This window comes from Micromys minutus (assembly GCF_963924665.1).
Source record: "Micromys minutus genome assembly, chromosome: 7".
NCBI lineage: Eukaryota > Metazoa > Chordata > Mammalia > Rodentia > Muridae > Micromys > Micromys minutus.
Window position 1 is genome coordinate 72,128,799 of NC_137976.1, and position 25,728 is coordinate 72,154,526.

At 38.3% G+C, this 25,728-nt stretch overlaps 1 pseudogene and 1 gene segment (V, D, J or C); both read left to right on the plus strand.

Moving 5' to 3' along the window:
• The first annotated feature begins 3,972 nt into the window (after positions 1-3,972).
• On the plus strand, positions 3,973-4,371 carry LOC308422929 (immunoglobulin lambda variable 4-3-like). The segment is given in 1 exon: positions 3,973-4,371.
• Positions 4,372-24,647: 20,276 nt separating this feature from the next.
• LOC308422930 (Fanconi anemia core complex-associated protein 24-like) lies at positions 24,648-25,010 on the plus strand (annotated as a pseudogene). Its single transcript has one exon. The product of its transcript is annotated as a Fanconi anemia core complex-associated protein 24-like (transcript).
• Positions 25,011-25,728: the final 718 nt, after the last annotated feature.

Genomic DNA, 25,728 nt, shown 5'->3' on the forward strand with positions numbered 1-25,728 from the left:
ACCTGGCTCTGATTTAATTACCAAACATCTATTCTCTTGAGTGATCCTTCAGTCCAATAGGATGGCTATTGCTTACCTCAAGATTTTCCTTGCTGGATAGCCTTATGTTGTAGGTAGTCGAGCTGTGTAGGACTACTGATGACTTTACTTCTTCGGTATCTTTGGATACTAAAAAATCCCATCCTCAGAAAGCAGCCTTCTAAGAGTTCCAGATGATCCTCCAAATTCCAAACAGCAAAGTATAAAAGTCACTCTTTTCAAATTATTTCTATTAGAAGTGCTATACTATCAGAATAATAAACTTACAGTACCCCTATTTATGTAAATAAGACCTATAAATAATCTGGACAGAAAAAGTTTTGACAAAGATAGAAAAGAATATTATAGAGGGCAAAATCTTCTTTGTGTACATAGATAAGCACTGGCTGAGCCAGAAAAGTTAAATACAAAGCTTACTTATTTGGTGCAATAGCATGTTTAAATGTTTTCCTGTAATGTTAGGGGGAAATTAATTTTACAACAGGATATTATTTCCTACCTGTTGTGCTAGCCTCGGCCCATATGGCCCAGAATATTATGTTTACTTATTCCAAATCACTTTTTCACAAATCCTTCAACTGTACTTCTAGGCTATAAAACTCATGTGCCAGTGATGTCATATATACTTGACCACAGCCTAAACCACTTGGGGGTTTCTTAGGATCAGGTCAATCCGGATGCCCATAGGCAGTCAATACATTTCTATCAGTCATTCTATACAATCCCTTGTCTTGGGCAGTTTTTCTAAACTCAACAAAAACAATCTTAAGATAAAGTCTTTTGTACTTGACTAGGAGTTTCAGGATAAACATGTCTTAAATTTTGTTGTACTTACAAGGCTGAGTTAATGGATAGAAGATTTTTGTCCCAAAATTGTGCTGTTCTTGTATGTATCTAAAATGAAATGATTTTAGTCAGAATCAACATGTCTTGACACAACACCATTTACTTAAACTGGGATGATCACTGTTTCATTCTTACTTCATTCTAATTCTATTTTCTTGCCTTCTAAAAAGCCTGCAGACACCCTCCCACAGGTTGTCTCCTCTTCTGTCCCTGTCCTCATGGAAATTAAGTAACATACTACTGAATGAAGAAGAAATCAAGGAAAAACTGTCTGCTTGTTTGATTTATTTCTGGAATTTAATAATAATGGATAAATAAAATAAAATAAATTTTTAAATTACTTTTGATTACTTTACAATATTCTCTTTTATTATTTAGTTCTAGGTCTTGAGCACAGGTCTCCACACATACTATTTAAATTTCTACTATTGGTCCATACCTCCAGATAACAAGTCTTTCTTTCCTTTATTTCTCTGTCATTCCTTCAGGTTTACAGCAAAATAACTAGAAATAACAGATTCTCCAATTTAAGAACAAGTCACAGTCAATTCTACAGTTAACAATATTTAATAAATTCAATATATATATAGGCCAGGTGAGGAACATTAATTTTTGAAAAACAATCCAAGAGGTTATGGCCGTGTGAAAAGTTTTCGCTGACTATAAAATCTGAAACTAATTTTAACTTCTAAAGCAACATGTGTGACATACTAAAAACAAAATGAACAGTAGTGTAGAATAATGAATGAACCAAAAGGTCTGTACTATTTTAGGAATTATGGTAGAACTCTAGAGTATCTTGTGAAATAAAACATAGATGAAAAGACATATTTTTATACAACAGAAAAATTCCAGTATCAATGGGGAAAACATAATACATGGATACTAAAACTGAAATTGATCAGGTCGTCTAATTAGAGGAAAATGCATTTTTTGTTTCTCAGAAAACACAGAACAATTGCAGTAATTTCTCACCCAGAGAAATTACTAGGTATCACAAATGCATGAAAGTCACTAAATCAATTAAAATGAAGTGGACACAATTTAATGTTTAACAAAATTAAAGTTAATAGCAACTATAAAAAGGAAGAGAAACCCCCATAACAAGGGAAGGTAAATTATACAAAGAAAATGTCAAACACTATGAAGAAAGTATTTATAGTCCAGCAGGGGGCAGTGTGTACAGCAGAGAAATTGACAAGATACGAAGCTGACTCCAGAGACTCACATGTTATATCCTGTACCAAGCTCACTGAATGGAATTATAGGTTAGAGCACAGCAGATGATTCCTCAAAGTTGTGTTCCCTTTGAGAATACAGTTTCTCCTGACCTGAGGGGATGTAATGTAGTGATGGTGATGATAGTAAAATTCTAAGACTGTATCAAATAAATCACCATGTTCCCAATAACACATAAACATCAGAGAGCAGCATCATCTGTGGGTTCTGAAAACATTACATCAGGACATGATGCTGGTTGTATTTTCCAGTGTTCTTCCATTTCTTTACATTTTCATGGAGATCAGAGGCATGCCTCGGGAACGATCCCTTCCAATCCTTGACTCATTCCTAAAAGACATTTCTTTACAGGATCTCCTCAACAAGGAAGACATAAACATAAATTTGCTTGAACCTGGGTATAAACACTGTCCTATGATAGTGCAATCCCATAATCAGACTCTATTCTCTCTCTATTGTTAACTCTCCACAGATAGGAAGGTGATGGGAAGATTCTGCCTTCATTTGGATTCATAGAGTCATAAATGGAAAAGGATTTTCTATTATCTAGATAGATAATATGAAAGTACAGAATTTAAACATGTTAATTCTCTCTTAAATCTGTATGATTGTTAAACTAGTGTTTTGTATCTTAATGCATTACTGATTATTCCAATTTTAGAAAAGATTCTTTTCTGACATCCATCCTCCAAAGACCTTCTAGTTAAGTATAATATTTATATTTCAAATTAGTAGCAAGCATCCATGAATTCCTCTGGAAACCACAGCATACATTCCATATTAATAGGAGTTCTTTAATTCTTATTTAATAACAAATATAGGCACACTACAGTTTTTTTCAACAAAGTTAGAATATTTTTAAAAAATCAGTTTGGATTTTCCATGTAGTTTTCTAACTCTTTTATTTCTAATGCATCAAGGAAATCAGTCAGTATAATATGCACCTTCCTAGATACCAGTATTCACAAGTGGGTCCCTTTAGACCAGTCTGATAAGGATCCAAGAAAAGAATGAAGGGGGGAGAATAAACATGAATTCTGGCTTCTTGAATATCTAAGAAAAATTTTAAAAAGAAATTTTTTCTGTCTTCAGTTTGTGTGAAAAAAAATACTGAATAAAGAGCTCTTTATGAATCAAACAGTACAACCATTTTTCCTAATGTTCCTAATGCCAAAATGCTTCAATACTTTTCCTCAAGTCATTTAGACCCGCCACAATATAATGATTTTGTTACTACATCACAACAGTAACTTTGATATTGTTATAAATAAGAGGGAAGTGTCAGATATGCCAGATTTGGGTATGTGACCCTATAAAGAATACACAGATTAGGAACCATTGGTCTACATAGTGTATTCACTAAGAACAAAAGAGGTAATGTAATAGTTATCCTCACATGACACCAGTATTGGCAGGGATTAGAAAGTGTTTACTGGTCAAACCTTGTGAAGAGTCACATGAATACACACACAATATGAGTAAATATGATCACAAGGGATCCATTGGTGCCACCAGAGAGTCTCAGTTGAGAACCCAAATATCTATCACTTTATGACTACTGTGGATTCAACAGGTCCAGCAGCTGTGACCACTGTGGTCTCTAGGGAAGCCTCAGACCAAAAACACCCAGACTTTTCATAGCACATACACTTAAAGAGGAATTTGGTTGACAAAGGAAAATTTGCATGAAGGGCACTCTCATTTATTTGAGACTTTTTGAAAGGTCAGTGAGACTTACATCTTATCTGTCTCAGCAGATCTCAGTACTGTCTGCACCATGGCTTGGACTCCTCTCTTCTTCTTCCTTCTTCATTGTACAGGTCAGGAAAGACATCTGCACACTGGTTCATGGAAACTATCTCACAGACAGATAAGTTCTATACTTTCCTCTCATGCCAGGAGATAAATGATTCTCTATTTACAGGTTCCTTCTCCCAACCTGTGCTGACTCAGTTACCCTCAGCCTCTGTATTCCTGGGAGCCTCAGCCAAACTCACCTGCACTTTGAGTAGTGAGCACAGCACCTACACCATTGCATGGTACCAGCAAGAGCCACTTAAGCCTCCTAAGTATTTGATGCTCCTTAAAAAAGATGGAAGCCACAGCAAGGGTGATGGGATCTCTGATCGCTTCTCTGGATCCAGCTCTGGGGCTGATCGCTACCTAAGTATCTCCAACATCCAACAAGAGGATGAGGCTATTTATATCTGTGGTGCAGATTATAGCATTGGAGGACAATATGGGTGACCACAGTGAACCAGACTAAAGAGGAAGAAGGACGAAAACTATTTTTCTCTCTTCCTTCCAAGGTCTTAGCTATCAGAATCTTTGGATGTTTGTTTATTAATCAAATAGCTACACCACTGATGTAGCAATCCTATTGAACTCCTGTGGAAAAAAAGAAAAAGTTAGAAATTGTATAGAGTACAATACTATGTAACAATGATGACTATGTAGAAATCAGAGCTAATGTTTATACAACTTGGGCACTAGGAATATTTTATACCTGTAGCATTGGTTCTGAGGCTCTAGCTGTTAGTTTGCTAAAGTTCTTAGTACTGACTATTCTTTCTAAGACAGATTTTTTTGTTTCATGCTCTCATTGTTTTATAAATCCAGAAATTTCCCAGGAAGCACAGTGTATGGACATTTAAGGAATTAGTATGGTTGGAGCTCCCTATTGCTACAGAAAGAATAATATAAGGAAGCAACAATGAGTCGGCATTGTCCTTGAATACACATGACCTTTGCCATGTTGCTCTTTCAGTCCCATCTTAACTTAGCAATCCTTCCCAGAGACTTTGGTGGGAAGAAAATGGCACTGCCATTTTGTGGTTTAGTCCCTGGTAAAGTGCTTACGTATGACCTGCTATGTTCTCCATGAGGTTCTCCCTTCCGCCACATGGAGGCATCATTAGAATCCCACATTAGGTTTCTAAAAAATTAAGAAAATCACAAGAGACCAGGAACATTAGAAAATTACTCCTGCATGTTTCTGTTTCATCAGGTTTGGGTTCCATCCTTTAGAACAGGGTGTCAGAGAGATTCCAGCATGATTAAAGTTGCTGTCCCAGAGAAGCACCTTAAGCCAAACTCATTGATCAGAACCCAAAACAGCATATCCTGAGGGCTGCTAGAACGTTATATTGATTTTGGTCAACTTTGTGAATCCTTACTTAAAATGGCATACATTTTCATTTTATTTCCATCTTGTTTCTCTGAGATGAAGGCTGAATTCTAAAGCCTGCTCCTTTTGGTCCTTTGGTTCTTTCTTAGTCTTCCCATAAAGCTTACTTTCCTATTTGTTATTTAATAAAATGCCATAAGAATGCTAACTCATTAGACAAGCAGTTTTAGGCAGGATTTACTGTTTCAGAAAGAGAAGGATGTGAAGTTGGAAAAGTCACAGGCAGGTCTATAGGACGTGAAGCTGGTAGCTCAAATTTTAAATGTCAAGCAGAAAAAATGGGAACTATGCAAAGCTTTGAAATTGCACACCCTAAGTGGCATACTTCCTTTGGCAATATCACATCTCTTTAACTTATTCAGAAATGCCAACATTGGAAAATACCAATTGATTTAATACTAGAGCATATATAAAATATTTCAAATCAAATAAACATATTCACCCTGTATGTAATCTTCATACTTACTTTTCTCAAACATGATGCCTTTTTTAAAGTTGTATGTTTACTTACATTTTGAATGTTAGCCACTTTCCAGGAATACCCTCTGGAATTCCCCTATCCCTTGTACCCTTTCCTTCAGTCATTGCCCCCACTTTTTCTCTGTACTGCCTGCTGTAAGTATTTTGCTCCCCCTCACAAGGAAGATTGAAGCACCTACACGACGGTCTTTGTTCTTCTTGAACTTCTTGGGCTTCTGAATTGTATCTTGGGTATTCCAAGCTCTAGGGCTGATATCTACTTATCAGTGAGTGTATTCGGTAGATGTTGTGTTGTGATTGGCTTCCCTCACAAAAGTTCCATTCGTTTGCCTAAGGATTTCATAAATCTGTTGTTTTTAATAAGTGACTAGTACTCCATTGTGTAAGTGTACCACATTTCCTGTATCCATTTCTCTGTTGAAGGACAGCTGGGTTTTTCTAGATTCTGGCTATTTTAGACAAGGCTGCTATGGACATAGTGGAGTATGTGTTTTGTTATATGTTGGAACATCTTTTGAGTATATGCCCAAGAGTGGTATAGCTGGGTTCCCAGGCATTACTATGTTCTTTTTTTGAGGAACTGCCAGACCAATTTCCAGAGTGGTTGTAACAGGTTGCAATCACACCAACAATGAAGGAGTGCTCCTCTTTCTTCACATGATGCCTTCTTTTTTTCCATTCTGCATTCTAAAGTAAATAAGTGAAAATTTAATTGAATTTTAAAATGTTAACTAACAGTATTTGAAAACTGAGTCTAAGGTGTTTCTTGACTAATGAGGCCAGCCATTATTTTTATTCACCTGTGTCTGATCATGATCTTCCTAGATCGCAATATAAGACTGACTATTATACCACACAGGAAATGGTTACAACAGTAATAAAGACAAAACAACCAGGAAAAAAATTGTTCATTTGAGAATTTCAATGACCATGAGATAAAGACTTGAGGTTAGAGAGAGACTCCCTTCTATGCAAATGAACAGTTGTAGAAGAGATAATACAGGGATTAAAAGAAATTTCCTTTTTTTTTTTTTTTTTTTGTTATTTACCGAATGTGGTACATATTTTGTTGAATGACAACTGAGTTCTTTCTAGTTTCTGGCTATTTTAGAAAACAAATGCTATGAACATAGGGGAGTATGTGTCTTGTTATATGTTGGAGCATCTTTTGGGTATATGCCCAGTAGAGGTATAGCTGGGTTCTCAGGCAGTACTATGTCCAATTTTCTGAGGAATTTGTAACAGGCTGCAATCCCACCAGCAATGAGGGAGTATTCATCTTTCATCACATGATGCCTTCTTTTATCTTCCATTCTCCATTCTCTTACTCAGAAAAATATGAAGACATACTTTTTCTCTTTCTTGTATGTTTTCATTAAACCTCTTGTAAAATAAATAACGATTTAAGATTGGAGATGGAGAAAAAAAAGGAAATATAATTGGGAAAGGGATAATGTAATAGGAGAGGGAAAGTGAAACAGAAGGGAGAGGTACAGACAGACCAAAAGAAAAAGAAAAAAACAAAATTGCCCCAACCCACAGGACAGTTAATGGGAAACCAGGATCACCTAGGAGAGAATAGGGTAAAAAGAAGCACACAGAAGACCAACAAGTCAACTGGTCTGATCAAACTGACAAATTTTATTTTTTCACATGGAAGTTTTACAAAGGTAGAAGAAAATAAGACATGGGAAAGTAAGGCATGAAACTAAGTAAATTTTCCAGTTAAAGGATTTTTCACTATACCCTTTGTAAAGAATGACCTGAGAAGGGGTCAATCTGGGTGCAGGAGGGAATATTTTGCTAGCAGGAACTTTTAACTGGGTGACCTTTCTACTCTGTTAGCTACCTGACCAATGTGAGATCACCTATTTCTGGGAAAAAGACCTTTACTGTGGGAAACAGAAACCTAGGCTGAGATATATGTACATGGCATTACTCCGGCTAAGGAAGTTTCTTAGTTCTGTCAGCTTTCAAGCCAAGAGAATTTCTTAATTCTGTCAGCTCCCAGCAACATTGGAATAATGAAATTGATTCCATTTATGTATTAAATTACTGGGGAAATATGTGTGTTAATTGTGGACATTGGGTTATGGATATTTGGTATTGTTGCAGTGCAATGAAATAGCCACCAAATCCTGAGTGCCTACTGCTTTCTCTCCAATGCTTCCTCTTGATGGATCCACAATAAACACTCCCTCATGATCCTCACTCTGATTTTTCTATAACAGGCAAGGTAGAAGAGCTGCAACGACATGGAAAAGAGTCAGGAAAATGGGCTGCACTCACATTTTGTTACCCTGATACTTGAATGCATGCACACGACATTAAACTCCCTGCTGACCTGAAGAAACTATAAAGAGAGCAATCACCTCTGGAGGACAGTTCTCCCTAGGGATTTCTGCCATTTAAGGTGAAGGAGAAATTCTTGGACTTCCAATTCTTTCTACAGAGTTTTCAATACCTCCAATGCCTCTAAAAGGCAAAGCAGTATAAGATTTGCCTGCTGAACATATGTAAGGGCCACCTAACCACTTTGAGCAAGTGTGGCTTTGTAGCATGAGGGCATTTGTCCAGACAAGACTATGGGCTCTTGGTCTTTTTAGCGACTCAAACAACACTAGAGGAGCATCTTGAAGATTTTGTCTACAGGTTACAAGAGGCACTAAACTGCCGGTTTCAACACATGGGAATCAGTGAAGCTCCAGCAAAAAAAAAAAAAGAAATATTTTGGATGGAGCCACACTAAGGTAGGAAAGATTTTTGCTTCCATCAAAAAGGGAGCTTGATGACTGGATAAATGCTACAATGTGGCTAGGGACTGTTTCCAACCAAGCAGAAGCCCCTCAGACCATTTTAGCAACTCATTAAATGAAACTTTGGATCCAAAAAGAAAATGCCTTCTGGGTATGTATAATACAGAGTCAATTTTCAAAACAGTGTTCAAACAAAACTTAGAATGTCAAATGGAAAAGCACCTGCATTGGATTGCAATAAAAATTAAAAAGGGATTCAAATGGACTTCAAATTGTAGTTAAAAATCACTGAGGATGTAGAGGCTTAAAATTTCAAAGAGACAACACAGGTCAAGAAAGTAAGGGAGACCCCAAAAATACTCTGGCCATTTTCATAGGGACCACCCAAGTGAGAATGAAATATAAAATAGATGTCACCATATTGGAGGCATTATTGATATGGATTCTGAAAGACAATGCTTAAATAAGGAAGAAGTTCCCATCCCCTGGAAACTCCGCCCTAGTCCAATGGTCATGGCATTGGTAGACAGTTGTCATATTGGCAATTCTCTTAACTGGTGGGGTGATATTTGCAGACAATTAAGGCAATTTGTAGATAATTATGACCGTAGTTTTGATAGACCTCTCCAGTAATTGATAAGAAAGAGATATTTGGAAGATGTGGACAGAAATTATGCCTTTTATCATGAAAATCTTGGAATAAAAGGCAAATCCAAGTCTAATGTCCACTGATAATCAGGAGTAACCCTTTCACATAAAGCTATTCTGGAACTCTAACACCTCATATTGGGTAGATCAGTGGCCAACTGCATGGAGAAAGTATCAGGCAATTCCACATCTACTCAAACAACAATTAAAGATGGGACATATTGAGCCATCTACAAGCCCATGGAATTTTCCAAGTTGATATTACTTTAAAAAGTCAGAAAAATTGAGATATCTCCAAGCTTTAAGAGCAATTAATGCATCAAACAAGATATAGGAAATATATATGCTGGCCTTTCTGCTCTCTTAGTCATTATCAATGCCAATTATATAACTTTTGACAAAAAGGACTTCTTTTTTCAATCCACTGCACCTTTATGGAAAACAGAAATAGGTTTCTCAATCCCAGATGGGGATGAGCAGCTAATGCAGAGATATCACTGGAGTGGACTCCACAGGGCAAAATCATTGTCCAACAATTTGTAAATTTATGTATGTGGCACATTAAAGACAATAGAAATGATCTTTAAATTGTCCATTACACTGATAACTTTCTAATTGGATATCCTAAAGCATACTATTGCAAATCTTTGCTGTCAAAAATTGCAGAAAGTCCTACATGAAAACAGAATGTAAAAGAAACTGAACAGATACAATGGCATGAGCCTTACATGTTTTCAGGCACAGTTTAAATAATAATGCAATGAAAGCTCAAATGTTGCAATTTGTATATGTAATCCCCCAAACTTTATTAACCATAGAGATCTTTATGGGAAACATTGCCTGTGTCCAGTCTTGCCTTCTCATTACCACTGGCTAATTGAGCCCTCTTTTTGCCCTTTTGCAAGGTGCAAACAGAACCAAGGAACTATTGACTAATAGAGAAGTTAAAGAAATATCTAAAAATAATCAATACAGGATTAAGCCAGATTACTATGCCTAGGTACACTTCAAATAATGAGCTCTGAAGACTGGCTTTTCCAGAGATTGGATTCCCAAACTGGGCTTTCTACTACTCTCCTGTTAGATAGTTCATTGGATGCATTTACCATATTCCTCCATACCTGTGATTACCAAATTCATAGAAGGTGTCTTCAAATTGGCTTTCAGAATTCTTATGACCTCTCAGTTATATTAGGAAAAGACATTGATCAAATTAGACATCCTATATTCTAGGACTTATCAGCTTGTAAATATTCTTCCAATTCTACAATGCAAATCTTTCTGTTGATTTCCCATGATCAGATTGAGAATAGTTATCCAAAGAACAAGGTTTTATCTATTTTTCCACAAATGTTAATCCTAAATAGCGTTTTTTGCAGTTCCATCCCAATCTTGGGTGAAGATTTAGTTTTCACAGGTGCAGCAAAAATTCAGCATGTTTTACATTTAATAGGATGCAATACAGAAGTGTATACTCAGTCCTTTGATGGATCAGATTAGATTGGTGAATTTCTGGCTATCCTGACTCTTTCTGGGGACCATAAGGAGCCTCCCAAAACTTTCATCAACAGTAGGCTACTAATATGGTAAAATCATTGTCCCTTCTTCATTAAAACCAGCTGAGATTCCCACTTTGTATGGCTTTGACTCAGCTACAGTTGCTAACATAGTAAAGATGTGTTAATTTCTGTTTTCTACACATCCACTCCCATCAAAATCGTCACAGACTAATTTCTCACGGAAACTCATTGGTGGATGAAGCTGTGTCTGCCCTTGTGCTTTTACCAATAAACCAGCTAGAGAGTTTTATGCTCACTTTCATAACTCTGTCTGCAATTATAAATTATATTCATATTTAACAAAAATCCCCTACAAACATTAGTTCATAGCTATACCTCCTGCAGACACCCCTTCCATTAGGTTATTTAGACCTTTTAGGTGCTTAGCTCCAAAGGATGTGTACTATCTTCCTTTGACAGATGATGTCACTCATGTTTCCTTATGTTGGACATCAGAATTATATCCATGTGATTATTGATATTCACACTTCCTTCATTTTTTGACTTATACAATTCAAAAATGGCCAACTGTGCTGTGAGAATAGCCATGTGACTTCCTCATGTAATTAAGATGGTCAATGGTCACACCTATACTCTACAAGTCCTCAATTAAAGCCTTTGTTCCCACTGTAACATCTCATATCATGGACATCCCCTATAATCCCAAAGACAAGCCATAATTGAGCATGCAGTTTCTTCTCTTAAATATATTATAAAAAGGAGAAAATGGGAGTCATTCATGCCCATAAGAAACAGTGGTTTTACCTTTATGTGAAGTTTTAAATTATTTTTTACATATCTGGATCAACCTCTGCTTACAAATACTGAGGAGTCATGCTTCATTTGCAACACCATTTCACTACTCCCCTGAGAAGACCCTGTAGATAATCAATGGAAGTAAAAGTTTCATATTTTCCTATAAAGAGCAGGAAAACCATTTGTGTATGTGGCCAAGCCATCAATCCATACAGGGAGAACAGACAGACTGAAGGTGAAAATGCACAACTTGTCACTGGAAGCAGGGGAAAGGATCCACCAGAGAAAGAGAGAGTACTTACTGGAGGAGTAAGATTTTAACTAGATCTTAGATTCAGAGAAATTACCAGCGTGGTTGACCTACATTAGCCCCCTCCCCACATGCCCTCCATACCTGGGGGAATCCCTAAGACTTAGTAATTCAGGCCCAAAGCATGTCCCCAAAGGGGCTTGAGACATGACCTTAAACCTTATTTCTACTTATATGTGCCTTTAGTAGTGATAATTCTCAGGCCTATGCTCAGTCTTTGCTGTGGTCATAGTTAGAGCCCCTTTATTGCTGATGCTGCCCTCCACACACATGGCTTTCTGTCAGTGCTGGAGAGGGATGGCAGGGGTTTTTCTTTCAATAACAACATCCCCACTATATCACAAAGATATGAAAGAGATTTTGGTATGTAGACCATAATAGCACCTATACCCTTGGGTTGACTGCCATAGCAACAACAGCCACAGCAGCAATTTCCACGCAAAATTTTCTACAAGCGTCAGCATCCTTAAGCAGCATGTCAATGGCAAGAGCAAAAGCTATGGCAACCAACTCCAGGTTAATCAACTCCTCCAAGTAAACCTGCTTAACTTCCATCGTTAAGACAGTATTAAACAGGATGAGGTAAATGACCTCTGGGATTTAGTTCAGGTAACCTGTAATCCCCAATAGACTTCTATTTGTCCCTCGCAGTAACAAATATATGTTACTATTCCTTAGTATAAATATATATATATATATATATATATATATATATATATATATATATATATATATATGGCACTCATAATGGACAATATTATACAGGATGAGGTAAATATGACCTCTGAGATTTAGCTCAGGTAACCTGCAATACCCCATAAACTTCCTTGTGTCCCTTGCAATAACAAACATATGTTACTATTCCTTAGTCCTAAACCTCAAATACAATACCTTACTAGAACATGAAATCCCACGTCCTTTACTTACCCTTTAATAACAGTTACAACATGAAATTTATCAAAAACAATGCCACAAAGGTGTAGGGTTGTTTGGGTCCAGCATCTCGGCCATTGGGAAGGCAGGATATGGGGAGTTGACCATGCTTACCCAATACCGTCGAGTGAATGTTGGGCTATAGGGAGGCCACTGGACACGGCTCTGGGGTGGGGAACCGCAGTCAGGCCTGGGACTGCTGGAGCTGCCTTGGGGCTTCCTGGGCCTGCAGCGAGGTCAGGGTCATCTGGTTCTCAGGCTTTTGGGCACCTAAGAACCACTGAGTGTCCCAGAAGAGCTGAGAACAAAAGAGCACCCTTCTCCGCACAGGGTCTGCATCTTCCCTGAGACCGAGAAGGGAAATGAAGGAACTACAGCTAATGGTGGTTGGCTTGAGCTTGGCTAGGTGGCAGTTGTGGCTGGGGACACAAAGAGGCCTTCTACAGGAGATTAGATGGTGGACCTACAGGCGAGGACTTTCTCCACGGCTCTCCACAGCTGATCCAGAATAAAGGAGACAGTCAGCCGTTGTAAGTCATTTATTGACATGGTGGATATGGATGAGTAAAACCATAACCCACTTCTTAGGGTGGACCTGATTTAAATACCTGTTTCAGAAAAAAGTGTCTGAGAAGGAAATCTTATTGGCTACGCCTCTAGGCCTTTACATAACTCACTAAAATGGAGATGATTATCCTCTAACTTTGGAGGGGCTTGTGGCATCGCCCTTATGTGACTGATGACCACAAATCTATGAAGGGCTGTTTCAGTAGTGTGAAACATTTGCCATCCCTTCAGGGTCACCAGGGTTTCTAGCCTTAGCTCAATTAGGTAACAGGTGGTCTTTTACATTCCCACACAGGGGTGAAAAAATTTTATTTGATCTGACAAATTTAAAGAAGTAGCAGAAAAGGAAAAATTGTTATATATGAGTAGATGTCTCTACCTGGAAGGCATACACACACACACACACACACACACACACACATATATATATATATATATATATATATATATATATATATATATATATGACTCCAACTGACACTTCCCATTTTAATTAGTAAAATAAAAGAAAGCCATTGATTGTGTGGGCCAAGATAGGTATGAGAGAGCTGAGAGGTCAGAGGACAGAGGTTAGAGATCTTGGCATCATGGAGCTTCCCAAGGACCAGCTAGATCCAGGTGATATTGATTAATGTTTAAAAGCTGTGAACATTAAGAATTTTACAGGTCTAATATCTCATATAGAAGGACACTTTGAATCTTTGTCTATTTGATGCAGTCTTGTTGTGTAGAGGGCTTGTGGATTGAGAGTTGAATATATAAACCTATATGAAAAGCTATCAGGCTGTAGAATTGTGTTTGTGTGGGATTTTGGGTTACAGAAATACCCCGGGACAGAGGAGGAGAACAGGCAGTAGTAAACCATCAAAGGAAGGGAGTTTCGAGGATGACTTGGGCCATGTTGGCTCAGACAGGGCTCCAGAGGTGTGTAGGGCTCCATCCCAGTGTTGGGCCTGAGGAGTGAGACCTCGGGGCCAGTAAAGAGATAAACCGTTTTTTTATGTTTTATTATTTACAGCAACAACAATCCATGGATGTTTGCTTGTTTCCTTGTGTGTAAGATTACTTTTTTGCCTCATTTTGTGAGATTGATTCATTGGTCTTTTATTTTTTATATTTGTGTTTTGTAAAAAAAAGATTAGTAGTTAGATAGATGTATGTATGTATGTATAGATAGATAGATAGATAGATAGATAGATAGATAGATAGAAAAGAAGAGAAAGAATTGTCAGATACCTAGATGAGAGAAGTATTTTAATTTTACTGTGTAGACATTTGGGGAGAAATGTGAGAAGTTAAGGGATAGGAAAAACATGATCAAAATACTTTATATAAAAAATTAAAATATGTTCTACTCCTTCATTCTGGCTTTTGTTTCTGATTTTTATAGTTTTTTCTTTGTTACACAGTGCCCCTGATTTCCTGTGTGTTTATTAACAAAAAATATATATGTTATTTGATTGAAATTATTAATTTAGCCTTCTTCAAAACCTGAAATTTTATTTTCCATGACTTTTAATATATTAGCAAGGTTGTTGTTTGATATCCTGAGCTTTTAATTCTTATTTTTATATTGTTCTGTGTTTTATTAGTAATTCTACTTTTTTGTTTAAGTCAAATTTCAAATCCCTAGTTGGTTTTATTATTATATTAAACAATATTTTTCACAGTCTTCACTGAGACATTTAACATATCCTCTTTATGGTCTTGAACTATCATAATTGATAATCCTTGTTTGTGCCTCAAATAAATATTTTTAAACCTATCACAATAGAAAATCGTGATTCTTGAGAAAGCATATCATCTTGGTTGTTCCTGTTTGTGTTTTTAATGCTTGGATCCAATCATCTGTAATTATGATGGTTGAAATGTTTCCTGATATATAAAGTTTGTTTCACCTATGTCTTATATCACATCACCTAGTGTGAGTGTTCTGGTCTTTGTTGACCCATCTGGGATATAGTAAAGTATAGTAGTTGCAGGATTCCTATGCTCAGCCAATGGTGGTTCTCTGTGAGTGAGTTGTTCTTCGGGACAGAAGAAAGTCACAACAATATAGATAGGCTCGAAAAATAGGCTGAAATAGGCAGCTGAATAGAACTGTGAAGAACCTGGTTGTGCACCAGGAAATTGAGTCTCAATGTGATGCTGATATTCTGGGTGGAGGAGCTCAAGTCAGGCTGTATAGGACTAAGGGTAAGTCTAGAGATAGTGAAATGGAAAATGGAAATGATGGTAAAGATCTCTTCTTGAGTTCCAGCCAAGCCTGGCATAATTGCATCCCTCATAGAGAAATGTTCTGTGGAGCAGTGGAATTAATGATGAGCTATAAAGAATATATGAAAAAGTCTTCCAGGAGTAACTAAGGGGACTCTGGTGCTATTATTGACTTGGACCCCAATGACCTTCTTACATTCATGCACACACTTAATCAGTTTTCCCAGGAGGACTCAGAACTACAGACCCTTAAATCAGAAACAGTGAAGTAATTTCAGAAGTCCCTTGTGCAACACATGACCTCATACTCCCAAACTTTCCAGTAGGCTACAAAATATGTGTGACCAAGTGGTACTGACACTTCTTGTCTTAGAACCTTGTACACAAGTGTACAAAATGATTAATTACCAGGTTTAATAATGATGACCAGAGAATACCCTGCTGGTCCTGCTAAGGACCATTGAATTAGTGGGCACGATGCAGGGGGTGGGGCTATGGCACGCCACCTCTCCTGCTCTGTGAACCTGCTAACTTGCTCACAGCAAGCTGGGCTTCCAGTCCTCCTCAACCTCCTAATGGATTCCCAGGGCCCAGAACCCACTGTCTCTGAGCTGTAGCAACTCCATCCGGTTCCTGTTGTCTCTCCCCTTGGCTATCAGAGCTTTCTGTTTGTCCAGGACAAAATGAGGTGGAGGAATACAGAGGCCCTGGATAAAGATGCTGGCAAGTCAGAGGCCAAGGTGGAAAGCTTGGAGGAAATGCAGTTACATGAATATCCAGCTGTGAAGTTGAGTCCCTGGACAAACAATAACATTAGTCATAATGCCATCACCCCCTGCAAGGCTAAAGGATTACAAGCCTGGATTAAAGCCTGCAGGGAGATAGAAGGGCCATTCATTAACTAATGCAGGTTTGGCTGCCGCCATTAGACAGCTAGGTCTTTTTAAAAAAAGGTGTCAATTGCTTTCAATTCGGAAAGCCCAGTCATATAAAGAGAGAAGGAAATAGAGTTTATAGAGTTACTGCTAATTATACAATAAACCTAGATAGGCTGATGCCACCTGGATTGCCGGTCGCTGGCCTATTTCCCAGCCAAAGGGTAATTTGTTTATTCCAGCCCAACCTAGGTGGTCATCTTTCTGTACAGAAAAAGGAGATTCAGCCCTGCATCCTTAGACTGGCTGTAAATCTCGGAGAGTACATTGGGCAGTTAAGGGCCTCTTTACCTTTTCTTCTAATATAAAAACTGTTTATAATAATACCTTAGAGAATTGATCTGGTTCAAAAACGGATGGATATATTGTGGCAGGTTGCCCAGCTGGGCTGCCAATAAAAGTTCTCAGGATTATGTGTGATCACTATTTAGTATAAAAATTTTACTAAATCTGCAAATTATTCTAAGTATCTTTTACATGTGTCCATTGATACTTGCTCAGGAGTTATTTTTGCTTCTCCTTTATCAGGAGAAAAGGCTTCTCATGTTATTACTCTTGAAGTCTTGAAGCGTGGAGTGCATGGGGCATTCCTAAAGTGTTAAAAATGGACAATGCTCCTGCATTTACCTCAGCAAAATTCAAGCAATTTTGCCATCACATGGGAGTTTCACTCCTGACAGGATTGCCTTATAATCCTCAGGGTCAAGGCATCATTGAACGTGCCCATCGAACCCTAAAGGTTTATTTAAACAAACAAGAACGGGGAATTGAAGAGGTACCCCCTACACCTAAAATGGCCATTTCTACTATACTTCTTACTTTAAATTTTTTAAATTTGGACGCTCATGGCCATTCAGCTGCTGAGCGCCATGGACAATGGCCTGTGCCACCTAAAGAGCTAGTGAGATAAAAATATGTCCTCACTAATATTTGGAAAGGCCCGGATCCTATTTTAATACGATCCAGGGGAGCTATTTGTGTTTCTCCACAGGAAGAAAAAAGTCCAATTTGGATCCCAGAACGTCTGACAAGTCGAGTGCTACCAGAACAAGAAGCTGTTCCACCTGCTTCTGATGAGCCTGTCCTGCATGACGTTTCAAGCGGAACTGAGTTGAAAGATTCTGTCGGTGTTCCCAAAACCGATGCCCATGTGCCTTAATGCAAAATTATTTTCTTGTTTGTTTGACACCATTGTAACCTTTGATGTACTGCACCTTTGTCACTATTGTAACCTTTAATGTACTGTACTTGCCCTTAGACACAGATTTAGCAGGGTTATGGGGATTATAGAACTCTTGCCTTATCAAGTAATTTTGGCATGCTTTTGTGCTGAGAGACTGTGTTTCTGCTCTAGATGGTGTGCAAACTCCGTACTCAACAATAACGTGACAAAGTGGTCATAGCACAAGCTCTTGCTGTACTCGAAATGGGCACCTCTCCCTCTGTTTGGCTTAGTATGTTTAAGAAAAATGTTGGGTCTGTGTATGGACAGCCCCTGCACCCTGAGCCTTTTCGAGGCATTGCACCAGGATGGGGGTGTCCTACACTAAGGCAGCCTTTGCACCCTGCAGGGTTTGTTCCCATTGCACGCAGGAAGGTGCCTCACCCAAAAATTATTACTGATCATGGTCTTGAACCCTAAAGGTCCAACAATAGCCTGATGGTTGATCGGCCATGTTTTTATTTAAGAAAGTAGGGGGAGATGTAGGGAGCCGTTTGTGCTGCACCCAAACGTGGTGCCGGCTTCCCGCCGAGAACTCAGCAAACAGAGCTGTGGCCCAGCCAAGAGACTTAATGCACATGCACCACATAAGTCACAGCCCACCCCCGGGACACGTGATTGAGCTACAGGAGGATGCACCAATCAGGTAGCAACACAAGTCTCTGAGGCATGTATAGCAGTGCATTTCTTCCCCCACGGGAGAAGAAGAAGAAGACGGAGAGGGAGACCCCACGTGGAGGGATGGCGAAGAGGTGCCACATGGAGAGAGACTTGGTAAAATAGATTGCGGGAGGTCCCGAGTGGATAGAGACTGGACAGAGAGATCGTTCGTGGGGGACTGCGCGTGAGAGGCCGTCTAGACAGTAGAACTCGGTAGGGAGTCCCCGACTCAGAGACAAGTTTCCTGCTCATGAAGCCCCTGCTCAAAGTGCTGTACAATAAAGGTTATTCCTCAGAAGAAGCTGTTCGTTTGTTGCACGCCTGTTCCTAGCGGCGGGAAGCGTGGGCGTGTGACAAAAAATATCAAGAATGGTTGAAGTAAAAAAGCCGAACATGTGAAATGAAGTAAAAAAGAGAAGGAAAAATAAAAGCAATGACAAGCAGAATTGCAGGAGGAAAAGAAAATGGCAGAAAAAAAGTTTAAATAGAGGGTGGTTGGAAATGCAAAATATAAACCTCATCCTGCTACAAATAGCGAGGGTGGAAAGCTTGCAGGTTTTGACAGTGGAAATTCCTACCCAGAACCAACTTTTTATAACCCAGTTCCATTGAAGCAAATTCATATGCTCCCTCCTAAAGAGCTACCAGTGGACCAGGAAAGAAGAGTAAATAACATGCAATGAGTCAGCCACGCACACCAACAGCCCTGGCAGTTCATAATGCCAACGCAACCTCTGACTTGGAGCTCTGTGGCAAGTACAGAAATAGAGTGTATGTACATAGCATGCCTAGCTACCTGGAACTTACATTTAAAATCAGAATATTTTTCTGAACACTTCTTAATCAGCAAGTAAACATTTAATGTGGCAATTGATAGTTACCAAAATTTTTAATTTTTATATGGAATCCTTACAGTTAAAGGTAGTTTTTTTTTACATTTCTTGGTGTTTATAAACTATTAAGGTTGATCTAATGAATGTGTTTTAGTTTTTTTATTAAAACTCACTATAGTATCAATAAACCAACAGTTTTTTCTTCTGTTCTTTTGTAGTCTGCTATTTGCTTGTGGTATATGCTTAGAAACATAGGAATAATTTGTTCAAACAGGCACATCTAAACCTTATTTAAATTAAATGGGTTAGAAAGCAATAGAAATAAATTTCAATGTTAGCAATGTTTGTTAAAGGACACATGCTCCACCATGTTCATAGCAGCCTTATTTATAATAGCCAGAAACTGGAAAGAACCAAGATGTCCTTCAGTAGATGAATGGATACAGACATTGTGGTATATTTACACAATGGAGTACTACTCAGCTATTAGAAACAGTGACTTTACAAAATTCCTAGGCAAATGGATGTACCTAGAGAGTATCATCTTGAGTGAGGTAACCCACTCACAAAAGAACAGACACAATATGCAGTCACTGTTAATTGGATACTAGCCCCAGACAGCTCCGAATACCCAACTCACCGACCATATGAAGCTAAAAAAAAAAGGCCAAAAAAATGGAAGACTCAGTCCTTCTTAGAAAAAAATAAGTGTCTAGCACCCTCTCAGAGTTGGGTACACCTAGACCTTAAATCATTAATAATTCAAGAGCTAAGACTGTAGCCTTATGTCAATTCTTGGTATTTAAAAAACATTATGTTTAATCTTTACACACCAACAAAACTTTTACTATTTCCATGTTACGTTTTGTTTTACATGTGCTTTATGCTAATTGTAACTAGTAAAATTTCAATGCATACTATGAAACCTTTAGAAAAAGAATAAAATGAGGACATTTACCACTGGGAACAGCAGAGATCCAGGAATGCAGACCTGGTGAGACTGTGCAGTGTGTAGCCAGGGCACAGAGAGGTCTGGGCCGAAAGTGCAGAAACATCGACACCCACGATTGGTTCAGGGAAGCAGAAACTCTGTCCTAGGGACTTAGTTTCCACCCAGTGGGCCTTTGTGTGCAGAACAAATGCTCAGGCCATATGCCACCTGGAAAAGCAGAGATTCAGGGACACAGGCCAGGTACACAGGAGAGATGGAAACCAATCACTGACAAGACCACATGTAATCACAGACAACAAAATGGCAAGAGGAAAGCGAAAGAACTTACCAAATGGAAACCAAGACAACCTGGCAACATCAGAACCCAGTTCTCCCATCGCAGCAAACAGTGGAATGCTAAACACTCCAAAAAAGAAGAGTCCGACCTGAAATCATACATCAAGATGATAATGGAGATCCTTAAAAAAGAACAGGAGGAAAAGCATAAAGAAATAGAAGCTTTTAAAGAGGAAACACAAAAAACACTCAAAGAAATCAAAGAACTGGAGGAAAACAGAAGCATAGGGATGATGGAATTTAAGAAGGAAGTGAAGACAGAAATAGAAACAATAAAAAAAATACTAAAAGAGACAACCCTGGAGGTAGAAAACCAAAAAAAGAAATCAGTAATCACAGACGCAAGCATCATCTACAGACTACAAGAGATGGAAGAGAGAATCTCAGGGGCTGAAGACAACATTGAAAACATAGACAAAACAGTCAGAGAAGATGCAAAGCCAAAAAGCCCCTAAACCAAAATATCCAGGAGATCCAGGCAGCAAAATCACACCTGACTTCTCAACAGAGACTATGAAAGCTAGAAGATCCTGGACAGACATCATGCAGACACTCCGAGAATACAAGTGTCAGCCAAAGCTGCTATACCCAGCAAAAACAGTCAATCACCATAGACAGAAAGACCAAGATATTCCAGGAAAAAATTAAATTTACACAGTATCTGACCACAAACTCAGCACTATAACAAATTATAGGTGGAAAACCCAATACAAGGAAGGAAACTACATCCTATTAAAAACAAGAAAATATCAAAGCAAGAAATCCAAAAGAAGAAAGACACACAGGCACAATTCCACCTCTAAAAGCAAAAATAACAGGAAATAGCAACCACTATTACTTAATATCTGTTTACATAAATGGACTTAATTCCCCAATAAAAACATATAGGCTATCAGACTGGATACATAAACAAAATAGAGTGTTTTGCTGCATACAGGAAACTCATCTCAGAGACAAAGGCAAACACTATCTCAAAGTAAAAGGTTGGGATAAAAAACCTTTCAAACAAACGACCCCAAGAAGCAAGATGGAGTAGCAATTCTAATATTGAATAAAGTCAATTATTAAAAAATGTTGTCAATAAAGATAAGAAAGGACACTTTTTACTCATTACAGGGAAAATTTGTCAGGGGGAACTCTCAATCCTTAATATATATGCTCCAAATACAAGAGCACCCATATTCATAAAAGAAACCTGACTAAAGCTCAAAAAATACATTGCTCCTCACACAATAATAGTGGGAGACCTCAACACCCCACTCTCATCAATGGGCAGATCATGGAAACAGAAACTGAACAAGGACACAGTGAAACTAGCAGAGGTTTTGAACCAATTGGAATTAATAGACATCTACAGAATATTTTATCCTAAAACAGAAGAATACACCTGCTCAGCTCCTCATGACACCTTCTCCAAAATTGACCATATAATCAGTCACAAAACAAGCCTCAATAGATATAAGGAGATTGAAATACTCCCATGTGCATCCTATCAGATCACCATGGTTTAAGGCTGATCTTTCATAACAACAAAGACAACAAAAAGCCCATATACACATGGAAACTGAACAATGCTTTATTAAATGATAGCATAATCAAAAAAGTAATAAAGAAAAAATTATGGATATTCTAGAATTCAATGAAAACAAAAACACAACATACCCAAACCTATGGGATGCAATGAAAGTGGCACTGGGAGAAAAACTCATGGCTCTAAGTGCTTCCAAAAAGAAACTGAAGAGAGTATACACTAGCAAGTTGGAAGCACCATTGAAAACTCTGGAACAAAGGAAGCAGATACACCCAAAATGAGGAGACAGCAAGAAATAATCAAACTCATAGCAGAACTTGAAAAAATAGAAACAAAAAGAACCATTTAAAGAATTAATAAAACCAAGAGCAAGTTCTTTGAGAAAATTATCAAAATTGATAAACTCTTAGCCAGACTAACAAGAGGACAAAGAGAGAGTATACAAATTAACAAAATCAAAAAGGAAAGTGGAGACATAACAACTGAAACTAAGGAAATTTAAGAAATCATCAAATCCTACTACAAAAGCCTATACTCAACAAAGCTGAAAAATCTGGAGGAAATGGATGAATTACTAGACAGATACCAGATACTAAAGTTAAACCAGGACCAGGTAAACCATCTAAATAATCCCATAACACCTAAAGAAATAGAGGCAGTCATCAAAAGCCTCCGAAAGAAAAAAAGCCCAGGTCCAGATGGGTTCAATGCAGAATTTTATCAGACATTTATTGACGACCTAATACGAATACTCTCCAAACTATTCCACAAAATAGAATCAGATGAAACACTACCTAACTCATTTTTTGAGGCCACAATAACCCTTGTTCCTAAACCACACAAACACCCTACAAGGAAAGAAAACTTCAGACCAATCTCACTTATGAACATTGATGCAAAAATACTCAACAAAATCCTTTCAAACTGAATCCAAGAACACATCAAAGTGATCATTCACCATGATCAAGAAGGCTTCATCCCTGTGATGCAGGGATGTTTAATATACAGAAATCCATCAATGTAATCCACCACATAAACAAACTCAAAGAAAAAAAAAAAAAAACACATGGTCATCTCACTAGATGCTGAGAAAGCATTTGACAAAATTTAATACCCCTTCATATTAAAAGTCTTGAAAAGGACAGGAATCCAAGACCCATACCTAAACATAATAAAAGCAATAGACAGCAAATCAATAGCCAACATCAAACTTAACATTGAGAAACTAAAATCAATCCCACTAAAATCAGGGACTAAACAAGCCTGCCCCAACTCCCCCTACCTATTCAACATAGTACTGAAAGTCCTGGATGGAGCAATTAGACAGCAAAAGAAATCAAAGGGATACAAATTGGAAAAGAAGAAGTAAAGACATCACTATTTTCAGATGACATGATAGTGTATGTAAGTGGGCACAAAAATTCCACCAGAGAACTTCTACAGCTGATAAACAAGTTTAGCAAAGTGGCTGGATATAAAATTAATTCAAACAAATCAATAGCCTTCCTCTACTTAAAGGACAAACATGCAGAGAAGAAATTAGGGAAAAGATTCCCTTCACAATAATCACAAACAATATGAAATACCTTGGTGTGACTCTAATTAAGCAAGTGAAGGACCTATATGACAATAACTTCAAATCTCTGAAGAAGGAAATGGAGGAAGATTTCAGAAAATGGAAAGAACTCCCATGCTCATGGATTGGAAAGATCAATATTATAAAAATGGCCATCTTACCAAAAGCAATCTACAGATTTAATGCAATCCCCGTCAAAATTCCAACACAATTATTCATAGAGTTGGAAAGAGCAATGTGCAATTCCATCTGAAATAGCAAAAGACCTAGAATAGCGAAATCCATCCTCAACAATAAGAAAACATCTGCAGGAATCACTATCCCTGACCTCAAGCTATATTACAAGGCAATTGTGCTAAAAACTGCATGGTACTGATACAGAGATAGGCACGTGGATCAATGGAATAGAATAGAAGATCCAGAAATGAGCCCTCATGTATATGGTCACCTGATTTTTAACAAAAGAGCTGTAAACATTCAATGGAGAAAAGACAGCCTCTTCAACAAATGATGTTGGTTCAACTGGTACTCAGCATGCAGAAGAATGAAAATAAACCCTTTCTTATCTCCTTGTACAAAGCTCAAATGCAAGTGGATCAAAGACCTTCACTTTAAACCAAGTACACTGAAACTATTAGAAGAGAAAGTAGGAAAAACCTTAGAACACTAGGCACAGGACAAAATTTTCTGAACAAAACTCCAATGGCTTGTGCTCTAAGGTCAAATATCAACATTTGGGACTTAAAGAGATTGCAAAGTTTCTGTAAGGCTAAGGACACTGTCAAGAAAACAAAACAGCAGCCAACAGATTGTGAAAAGATCTTTACCAACTCCACATCTGATAGAGGCCTAATATCTAAGGTATACAAAGAACTCAAGAAGTTAGACACCAGAGAATCAAACAAACCTATTAAAAATGGGGCTACAGAGCTAAACAAAAGTACTCAGTTGAGGAATATGGAATGGCTGAGAAGCATCTAAGGAAGTGCTCAACTTCTATAGTCTTCAGGGAAATGCAAATCAAAATATCTCCAGGGGATTATAATAGCTGGGAAAAAACCCCAGATGAGTGAACAGTACTTTCAGGCAGTCTAGAAGTTCACTGTACTTGACCTTGGGATGGTGCTGCTTCCAGTGGCCAGCCAGTCGGAATCATCCTTCCTCATTATCCAGTTGGTTCAAGAGCAGACCAGAGAGCCCAGCAAAAACCCTTTCCTCTGGAAAAAGTGCTCCATGCTCTCTGAGTTCTCCCTTGTTTAAACTGTGCAGCAGATCCCAGAGGTTGGGAAGGTTAAGCCTCCTCCCCCCTTCTCCTCAAGAAGTTTCCAAGCATCCATCAACGGAGTAACACTTCCCCCCCAAGAACTGGAGGAGGTGGTGGGATGCGCGGTAACACAACAAATCCACACCTCCTTCAACGCAGCCTAACCGACAGCAGCCCTGCAGCTGACTTTGCAGACTAGAAATTACAGCATTTGGTTTTCATATATTAAAAGGAAGGAGAAAAGGTTCTTCTCAGCGGCAGCAGGCTAAAGACAAGGAGAGGACCGATGAACGTCACAGAATCACCCTGCCTCGTTGTTTTTCCGAGCAGCAACATGGTAGGGCTTGGGAGTCGCGGGTGGCAATGCCTACTTTCTGCTAAGTGAAGAGGATCCACACTGGGATCATCCAGAGATTCTGTCTCAGCAGCAGCCAGCGGGAACAGATTTGTACTTTGCCCTGCCTCTGTCTCTGAGAGGTCCTGTGAAGGTCCAGGTGGCAGATGTGAGGGTCTAGAGCTGACTAAGGAATGCCCACGTTCCCAGTGTCAGCACAGATCAGGTACCTGTGCTCTGGAGTTTCTGACAGTGTCAACAAACGTCCTTCCTCCCTTCTCAACACAAGAGAACTGTTTTGTGCTTTGGATGATGTGGAAGACACAATTAGGATGAAATAAAAACAAAAAAAAATCATCTCAAACAATGAACATGACTTTATTTAAGTATTTATACAAACACAGCCCCAGAGATAATGGGCACACTTTCCTTAAGGCGTTTGTGTTCTTGTGATATTGCACAATAGTAAAATATTTAAACCCTTGTTACTTCTCTAAGATAAACAGGCTATATATATCCTTAAGCATATCACTTAAACTGTGTCAACC